A 10,998-nucleotide genomic window follows, 5' to 3' on the forward strand; every position below is an offset into this window, starting at 1 on the left:
GTGGATACTTAAGTTATAATTAAGGATCGGCTGTTATCTTTAGTGCATGGAGTCTTGAATCGAAAACCCAAAATGCAAACCATATTAATACAAAAGCGATAAAAGGATGTTCAACAATCATAAGACAATCTGCCAAAACACTGTCCTCTGTGCGAGTTCGACTATGTCGTGAGCATGCATTTAGGAATCACTGTCAAACAGGGATGATGCCAGGTGTTCACAAACGTAAATTGCCCTATCGGTGCTTTTGCACCGGTTTTTAATGGGTGCCACCCGTGGCAGGATACGCTCACCTTTTCGCGAACACCTGTTATCATCACTACTTGATTCATAAACACATGCTCATGATACAGTCACAATCTGAATCTTACGATCGACTCTGCTTTTAGCAGAGATTTCTTATGAATATGTAAGGAGTTTTGTCGCTTTCATTTATACATTGTAACATGAATGATTCAAAATACTAATTTTACTTTCTGGTTGAATCATCGAATGCATTTATACTTAAGTAAAATAACAAGCATGTATCAATATTATTCTTTCAAAAGCTTTGGACAAAAATTATTCCCGAAGTAATTCTCTATTTTGACTTGTACCATATGTTCCCTGTTTTTCAGGTGAACAGTTGACTTGCCTTTGCGTGTGCTTGTGATGGGTGCCACTTTTCGAAAACACCTGGTATCATCTGGTTCATTATTTGATAGTGATTCATAAACACGTCCTTGTGAATTGTCGGAATCGTACAATGGATATTTCTTATGAGCCTTTTTCAAAACCTACAAAGGCAATCTAAATTTTTCCCTTTTCTCCGTGTCAAACCTTTGGTTGAGTGAACATATTTACTTTTCTGAATCCTGCTTGAGACTTGATATTTGTCCCTTTCATCTGCCAAAGCAGTCAATATACACGTAACTATCGTTCCTAAAATACTGGTTAATGAGATGCTCCTGTAATAAGCAAGGTTTGTGGTATCTCCCGTCGTATGTATAGGAACTACGATTCCTTGATTAAACATTCATGAATTTATCGACATCGAATACAATTATGTTACAACATCATTTACTTCATGTATTGACGTCAACGCCACAATGTTCCGTCTCGATCATCCCCGGAAACAGATTCATCTGAGTGCAAAGGCAAAAATAGCGGTGAAACTTTCTCTAAATGGATCACTGAAAATCGGTGATAATACCAGTCGTTAGCGCAATGGGTAAGCATGATTGTTCTGCCCTACCGGTTGCCCTTGCCACCCATATAATTTGCCATTATGATCGTCCGATCATAGGTTTTCGGACATCATAGGTTTTCGGACGGCCATGTTTATCACGATTTCTCGCGCTAATAACAGGGTGTGTGGCATCACACAGGATCTGTAAACACGCAGATGATTGCTTGTTTTTAAGGGAAGGTTGTCTTCTATAAGTGAATGAGATGTTTACAGTTGTTCATGTGATTAAGGAGAAAATCACGAATGTTTCTTAAGCGTCCGAAATCCCATAACACGGGGATAAGTGTTTATTGCCTGACGCAACACAGCAATATTCCTGCAATATTCCTGCAATATAACGGCAGCCTGCAAACCTTCGAGACTTGACCAGACAATCAGGTGATGAACAAGTAACAGGGAGGGCTTCGCGGGCAAGAAGTTGTACCCGGAATACCATGACGTTCCAAATTGCAGTTAGAACAAAGGATGAAGTCATTCAAACCCGGAAATATACGATGGTGGTTTTCTCGAATGACAATATATTATAATTTCTTGCCAACACAGGGATGAATTCCTCAGTGATTCAAGTTTATGTAACTTTCTGCGATTACTATTTAAACGTTTTCCTGTTCTTGTACTCTGTTCATCCCTCTGAGATATTCTAGCCCTTCGCCGTGCAGATCTACAATATCTAAATCTTGTAGCTGATTGACAGGTTCGTTATTTCACACAAGTATCTGCTTTTAGAATAACATGTGGAAGGTTCTGCGCAGCTCCATCGATGTTAATATCTAGCAACTCGAGAGTAGTTTCAATATTTCGTAAATGGATTTCGCCATTATCAATATTCCAAACGTATCTATCATTAACATGTGTATCTGGGTTTTTTTAACAAGTGGGCTATTTTGAAAATTTGAAAATACGTTCAAAACGGCAAATGATTATTCGCCAATGGTACGAGAGTGAAGTGGGTGAGTGAGTGAGTTTGGTTTTACGTCGCTAGCAATATTACGGTTGGGTACACCAGGAATTGGTTTCACACACTAACCATTTCAGGAATCGATCCCGGATCTTCGACGTGACGAGCGAACGCTTTTACTTTTACGAGAGCCGTCATATAGCTGGAATATTGCTGCGTGCGGCGTTAAACAACAAACAAACAAACGATAGAACTTCGGTTGAAAAATGCGATAGTCAATGAAATTGCTGCGTGGAATACTAACATTTGCGCTTTCTCCATTCTGATCCCCATAAACTCTCAACGATACAAATAAAATTATATGATGCTCTACATTATGTGACGCATTGATTCTAAGATTAAGTTCACTACGAGGTAGAAAACGAACGAAATCTTTGTAGGTACTTATATGAGTGTTTTCTTCCCCCAAAACCCAGACATTCATAATAAATAGCTGAAATTTGTTACTATTTGTAACAACACCTTCCCAAATGTATTCACATTGATATTTCCTGTTCCCCTCAGGCGGAGGTTCGGGGTCGGGGAAGGGAGTGGCTGATGGAAACGTTCTCCATCCCAAATCATCTTCCTTACGTGGATGTTATTATCCTCTGACACAAGAAGATTACCAATCAGCAAACTCCTCCACAGTTTGGAATGCATCTGCCTCATCTATTTGATGTACAGGAATGTTTTTTCGGCTATGGCAGGTCGACTTATTCGGAGGTGTATACGTACATAGTTTGTAAGGTCTTAGGCATTTATGGTAATCTTCAGACCCGCTCTGATGCAACTATCTTATGTTGATTCTATAAATGAACATTGTTTATAAAGACCAAGTTGGTCTAACACGCAAGCTCCACCTCACAAACGTCAACAGTTTTCACTCTAAAGAACACCACTCATACAGCACAGCCGAACCTGTTAACGAACATGATTTGTTGCTATGCCTACATTTCAAGAAAGAAAAGGAGCGAAATCTTTGCAAATGGTCAGTGTATTCATTAACGAAGAATACATTAATTTTACATCGTCATTCGGGTTTTCTGGTGATCTTTTCCAGACAAATATCTCTGAAATATACTTACAAACTAAACAAACAAGATTTATTTACACTAACACTACCTTTTTATGCAGATTGAGGGTGCTACCGGTAGGGCAGGATATGCTCACCCTTTTCGCGAAAACTTGGTCTAATCACGGACTTTCGGTGATCCATTCATGCCGTTTACGCCCAATGGACTCAACATGTTCAAGGGTCATGGATGTGTTACAGAACTCCCTTGTGTGTAAACTATTTAACGGTGCACACTAACAATGTGAAATTACATTATCATTAATATGACGAATTATATGTGTTTCATAAAATGTTCTGAGATCAAAGACAACATAATGGCGATTATAACTTCATAGTTCAACATTATTGCTTGTGCCATGGCTTCTTCATTAATGAGAGTTGCACGTTATCAGGTGCATAAAAATCAAAAGAATTGGATTGACTCCAGTTCAAGTTGAATACAAATATTTATTAGTGACATAAAAGTGGTTTTGAAATGCATTGAAGTCTCGAGCAGAAATGCAACACCGCATCTCATGGTTCAGTTATCGTTGCAGGTGATAGCAAAAATACACACAACCATACACACAGGTGGATGGGAGTGAAAAGAAAGTCTTCCTGACGAATCAAGAAACAAGATATAAGGAGAGATCGATTGATTAGGGGATGGAGATTAGGCACGGGTGGCCCTGTTGTCAAAGGCGCTCCAGAAACCTATGATCCTGGGTTCGAATCCCTGTTCGTTCCGATTAGAGTTTATATCTGTCAGCACCATAACCGTGCACTTCGGTCTTTCTTTCCACATTAATATAAGTTGACACGCCGTCAAATAACTGGTAAACTGTTCACAGCAGCGTTAAACAAAGTCACTGACTCACTCTTAGTGGAGATGATAATGACAATGGTGTTCGTTGATAGGTGGGATGGTGATTGTTGTCATGGATTTGTTTTGTTTTTGGTTTTGTATTGTGTGGTTGTAATTGTAGTGTTGGTGATTTTACAACAACGCTGTTGGTGGCGATTTCAATGGTGATGGTGATTGCATGGTCGTGGTGGTCGTGTGTTCGGCTGTGGTGGAGTCTCTCTTGGTAATCGTGGAAATAGTTTGTATCATGGTGATCATGACTATGGTGATGATGATGGCGGTAGTAACACTGATCGGATGGCTGAGTCACAATAATCCCACACAGACGCAATTAACAACGTGCTGAACAATAGCTACACGACTGTCTCAAACCCAACCGCTGGTATCATAGTGATGTGATGGTATCGATTATGATGGTGAGACGATGATGAGGCTTATCGTCATGGAAATGCCATGGCTATGGGTTTCACTGAAGGGGTGTCAGCGATGATGTACTGATGATGGCTGGGATCACGTTAAGTCTGACAGGTCACTCATGCCGTGGTTAACCCCAGGCGTCAAAAACAGTCAACACTCGACATATAGCAAAGAAGAAATGTTTAATGAAATCAGCAAGCCGCATGAGTATACGCACTTCAGACTATTTATGCGACATAAACGTAAAGGTTAACAGGTAAAATTTAATATATTGTACATAGTCAAAGGGCGATGGTATTCAATGAAATGAGATAAATTCACATAAAAAGGACTCATTTCACAACGCATCAAAGCATTGATAAATTATTTGTGTTTAAAAATGTACGTTTTTTATACCTATTTGTAGTTTTAAAGATTCAATATATGTTATATTGTTTAAATAGCTTGTTTCTTTCTGTAACTCTAACCAACAGCGTACAACAGCGAGAGTCACCCACAGGACTGTGCCGCAAAACCATCTGATATTCACGGGAGGAGGTCAAACTGTCACTTTACCGAACGCCTTTCCGAACGAATGCCCATAATCTTGTTAGTCCATTTTCAATATCAAGACAGTTGAGTGTTTTAAAAGCATGACCACAATTCTTTTGAGTGACCATTTGATCGACCGGGTTCCGTCTCGACCATCTCAACGTCTTGAGAACTTGACTGCAAATGTCCACTTTGACAAATTACCCTTTTCCAGGGGCGCCATGATGTATTGCCAGTTTTAAAAATGGAAAAGCCTAAGTTCACCGTCGTTACAGACCTTTCGGCCACATGCGGTAGGTTTGTCATTTTGCAATTAACTCCTACTGTGTCATTATTTGGATTCCCGGTCAGAAAAGGACTCCAGTACGGTATGCTTGTCGAAAAAGTTAACTACCATGGCATCGGGTAGTTATGGTGTGTAATCTTGCTGATGACGCGAATATGCCATCGGAACACTGCTGGTAGAACACGGCTTCCTTGCCTGATCCCGACTTGACCATCTACAAATGTATATGCTGCTGTGAAAAGCTTTTAAAATCCGACGTGAAAAACGTATACGCGCTGCATTCAGTCGCTCGCATTCGATAGCTATATCAATCAACTTCTCAGGACGGTCAAAGTAATTAAACACCAGTAATTATCCACATATATACATTTGCATTTTTGGCCAACGAAACGACAAGGGTACTATACGACATCATAGCATGAAGGTGCGTTTCAGGAATAAAATATGAATCATATTAACACGTGTATTTCTGAAAAGTTCTGACACTCGTATCTCAGTAACATGATATGACTAGAAACTCACAAATAATTCAACACAATTCAAAGAGCGTTAATTCAATGTGACTTGTGGTTGTGAATATCTTCCCTACCAGCACTGCTCGTCTTGTTGGCACAACGTTCATGTAGGTCAAGGGATAGGCTTTACACAAAATAAAACCTGTTCAATGATTGGCAACGTGGCATTATATGAGGAATACTCACTGATCAGTGACTTTCAAAACGCCTCGTTGTGATACGTGGTCCCACTGATGCAGCACCGAATGTTCCTGCTTACAGCTGTTTGTCTTGCAATGCTTAGGTAAGCAGAATAGTGCACTTCATTTGTTTCATCCAAAGACCCTAATCCATCACAAAAAACTCATGACATAGAAATACCTCCTGCCTAAGCTTTGAAATGAATCTAGCAATATGTACAGGCGTTGTATAAAGTGAAACTGATTGGCTGAAATTCTGCAATTACGAGGGCTGGCTGAAAAGTTATAAGCCTAACTGCGAAAGACCCGTAACAAGTCGATGGTTTTCATTTATTTCTCCACATAGTCCCCTTCCAGGTTTACACACTTTTGCCAGCGATGATGCAAGGCCTGGATGCCGGTCAAGAAGAAATTTTCTTCAGCCACCCTAAAAAAGTCATTCACAACAGAAATGACGTCATCATTACTAGGAAAATGGCGACTGGCTAGTTCCTTTTTCATTTTGGAGAACAGGTGGACGTCTGACGGGGCCAAATCGGGCGAATAAGGGGGATGGTCAATGAGTTGGAAGCCACAATCATGGATCCCTGACATGGCAACCACCGATTTGTGAACAGGAGCATTGTCTTGGTGGAACAGGACTCCTTTAGTGAGCATTCCTCGTCGCTTAGCTTTGATGGCTTCACGCAACTGTCTCGGTAGGTCAGCATAATATCTTCCTTTGATAGTCTTGCCTTTTTCAAGATAGTCAATCAGCAGAATACCCTTGGAATCCCAAAAGACTGAAGCCATCACCTTTCCAGCAGAAGGAACCGATTTGGCCTTTGTGTGTGTGTGGGGGGGGGGGGTGGGGGGGGGGGGGGGGGGGGGCCGGTGATTCCGGATGCTTCCATGCTTAGACTGAATTTTGGTTTCTGGTTGAAAGTGATGAATCCAAGTCTCCATGTCATTCACCCGGGTAATGTTTTCCGGAATGGTTGCTGTTGAAGGCCTTCCTGGACGCGGGTCATCGTCAAGGCTCTCTCTGCCACACTTGAATTCCGCCGCCCACTTCTTTATATTGTTTGAGAGGCATTACTTAGAACTTGACGGATGACAAGATAGACACAATTTTTATGGATAACAACTTCTTTAATACTGTAAAAGGCGACGTTTCGGTATAGATCCTTATACCGGTCTTGCTTGACAACGGTATAAGGATCTATACCGAAACGTCGCCTTTTACAGTATTAAAGAAGTTGTTATCCATAAAAATTGTGTCTATCACTTCTTTATAGTGGAAAAGGAAGGGGCATCATCCCCTAAACTGGAGACCATGTCAGCATGTATCTGTGTTGGAGTTAGCCCTTTCAGTTGCAGGTACTTGATGATTGCCTTATAGCCAGTTTTGTCAATTTCTGGTGATTTCAATGGGTAGGGTCACAAGATGGTCTGGTACAAAGACAATAATAACACTACAGTTGCAGTTCTTATGTCTATGATTCATTAAATGAATGTACTTGTCAGCCCTCGTATATGTAAGTTGTAGCCACATCGCCTTCATTAAAGAAATACGTCGTAGTTTTACTAAACGGTAGATATATACACCTCTTCATAAATATCGCACCACCCACTTTTTTAAAGTAAAACTGAATCTTCAACCTCATCAAAATGGTGCTTAGAAAAGCACATTAAACTGTCTATATGGCCTCATGTGAGCGTTCAGTCAGAAAATTGACAACACAAGACCGAATTTGAGCACTAATTGAGGGTTTAATTGTAGCAAACTAAAGTTCACTAAAATCATCGTGAAATAAGGTGAAATAAGTATGGCTGCCGGAGTCGTTACAACAGACACTCAACACAGTTCACATTTCATTAATGTCGAACACACTAGTAAGGTCCACAATGACTGGCTAACTCAGTATCTGGTGTAACCGCCTCGCATTTGGATAACATGTTCTACACGCCGTCTCATGCTGGTCACCAGACGTCTGAATCTCTGTTGGGAGATCTGCTGCCACTCATCATGCAATGCATGGGTCAATTCGTGAAGGTTCTGAACTGGAGGATCCCTTGACCCTACCCTACGTCCCAAAATGTCCCACAAAGTGAACACATCAATGTAGTACATTGTTTGTGTAGTTCATTGCCGGTGTATTTGGTCTGTTGGGGCCGTTTGTTTATTACAGACATACAGTTGAACATGATAGGGGTCAGAATAGACACAAAAATGGAAAAGAACGAGTACCGAGCAGTCATCAATTTTTTGACCTAAGAGAAAAGTACTCCCCAAGAAATTCATGACCGCATGTCACAAGTGTATGGGGATAAGAGCCCTAGCTAATTCACTGTTACACGTTGGGCCGCTATGTTTACAAGCCTTGATGATGACCCTAGGTCTGGACATCACTCAACTTCCATCAATGAAGATGCAATCAAGGAGATAGAAACTCTTATAGTGTCAGATAGACGTATTTCCATTGCTGAACTTGGGGAAGATTCATACCGATGATCTAAGCCATGGATCCATTGAAACTATTATTCATGAACATTTACATATGAATTAGATATCTGCTCGTTTGGTGCCAAAGTTTCTAAATTCTGATGTTAAGGAAAAAAGAACTCACATTACCAGAGGAAATTTAAAGCTAATGAAGGAGGAATTCGTCAAATTCAACAGGGGATTAGTAACGGGTGGTGAAACATGGGTCTACCACTATAATCCCGAATCAAAACGTCAATCCATGGAATGTCACCATTCCACTGTTCAGGTCACCAAATAAATTTTCAAGTTTTCCAGAATGTATTCCGAGATGCAAAGGTGTGATCCTTGTTGATTACATCGAAAGTAAAAAGACGATTACCGGTGCCGACTATGCTGATTTACTTCATCGCCTGAGACAATCTATCAAAGAAAAGCGGCGAAGAATGCTGACTGCTGGAGTTCTACTACTTTATGACAATGCATCTTCTAACACCTCTCGACTTGCAACGGCTGTCGCGCGTTAATGTTGGTACGAGAGAGAGAGAGAGAGAGAGAGAGAGAGAGAGAGAGAGAGAGAGAGAGAGAGAGAGAGAGAGATCGCCTGGATGTTCGGAGTAAAAGAGTTTTTCTGTAGTTATTACGAACGAAGCAAAAGGCACGGGCGTTGTCGAAACCTTCGTTTTCATGTTTGCTGATTCTATCGTGTCGTCACAAGAGCCTTTCATACTCCGGTCATTAATCTGTCTGATAGGTTTATAGTATTTGCTGTCGCTTTTATTTAAGCCTAATACTTGAGACAGACGTTATCCGATCATACGATCCGGATATTGAAATTCAAAGCGAATTCCCGGCCTTATCCAATCAGATTTGATTATTTTTAAAAGCTGAAAGGGCATCATGCGTAATCCTAGTATAAACAAACACGAAAGAGAACAGAAACTGACCCTTTGTCAGCTATTGCGGGTGTTATAACAACATATATTCAGAATTGTAACTTATATTTGGACTATGGATGGATGGGTCGATGATACATGAATAGATTCGTGGTAGATGGACGAGTGAATGGATGATGGATGGATGGGTAGATGATACATGAATAGATTCGTGGTAGATAGATTGTTGAATGGATAATGGATGGATGGGTAGATGATACATGAATAGATTCGTGGTAGATAGATGGATGATGGATTGATGTAAGATGATACATGAATAGATTCGTGGTAGATAGATGGATGGTTGGATGATGGATGGATGGATGGGTAGATGATACATGAATAGATTCGTAGATTGATAATTGGACTATGGATGGATGGGTCGATGATACATGAATAGATTCGTGGTAGGTAGATGGATGAATGAGTAGATGACACATGAATATATTCGGGGTAGATAGATGGATGAATGGATAATGGATGGATGGGTAGATGGCAAATGAATAGATTTGTGGTAGATAGATGGATGAATGGATGGGTAGATGATACATGAATGGATTCGTGGTAGATAGATAGATGGATGAATGGATGATGAATGGATGGGTAGATGATACATGAATAGATTCGTGGTAGGTAGATAGATGGATGAATGGATGATGGATGAATGGGTAGATGATACATGAATAGATTCATGGTAAATAGATGGAAGATGGATGGATGGGTAGATGGTACATGAATAGATTCGTGGTAGGTAGATAGATTGATGAATGGATGATGGATGAATGGGTAGATGATACATGAATAGATTCATGGTAAATAGATGGAAGATGGATGGATGGGTAGATGGTACATGAATAGATTCGTGGTAGATAGATTGATGAATGGATAATGGATGGATGGGTAGATGATACGTGAATAGATTCGTTGTAGATAGATGGATGATTGGATGATGGATGGATGGATCGATGGTACATGAATAGATTCGTGGTAGATAGATTGTTGAATGGATAATGGATGGATAGGTAGATGATACACGAATAGATTCGTGGTAGATAGATGGATGATGGATTGATGTAAGATGATACATGAATAGATTCATGGTAGATAGATGGATGGTTGGATGATGGATGGATGGGTAGATGATACATGAATAGATTCGTAGATTGATAATTGGACTATGGATGGATGGGCCAATGATATATGAATAGATTCGTGGTAGGTAGATGGATGAATGAATGGATGATGGATGGATGAGTAGATGACACATGAATATACTCGTGGTAGATAGATGGATGAATGGATAATGAATGGATTGGTAGATGATACATGAATTGATTCGTTGTAGATAGATGGATGATGGATGGATGGGTAGATGGTACATGAATTGATTCGTGGTAGGTAGATAGATGGATGAATGGATGATGGATGAATGGGTAGATGATACATGAATAGATTCATGGTAAATAGATGGAAGATGGATGGATGGGTAGATGGTACATGAATAGATTCGTGGTAGGTAGATAGATGGATGATTGGATGATGGATGAATGGGTAGATGATACATGAATAGATTCATGGTAAATA

Source organism: Haliotis cracherodii, unplaced genomic scaffold (assembly GCF_022045235.1).
Source record: "Haliotis cracherodii isolate W230 unplaced genomic scaffold, xgHalCrac1.p SCAF_1, whole genome shotgun sequence".
Lineage (NCBI taxonomy): Eukaryota > Metazoa > Mollusca > Gastropoda > Lepetellida > Haliotidae > Haliotis > Haliotis cracherodii.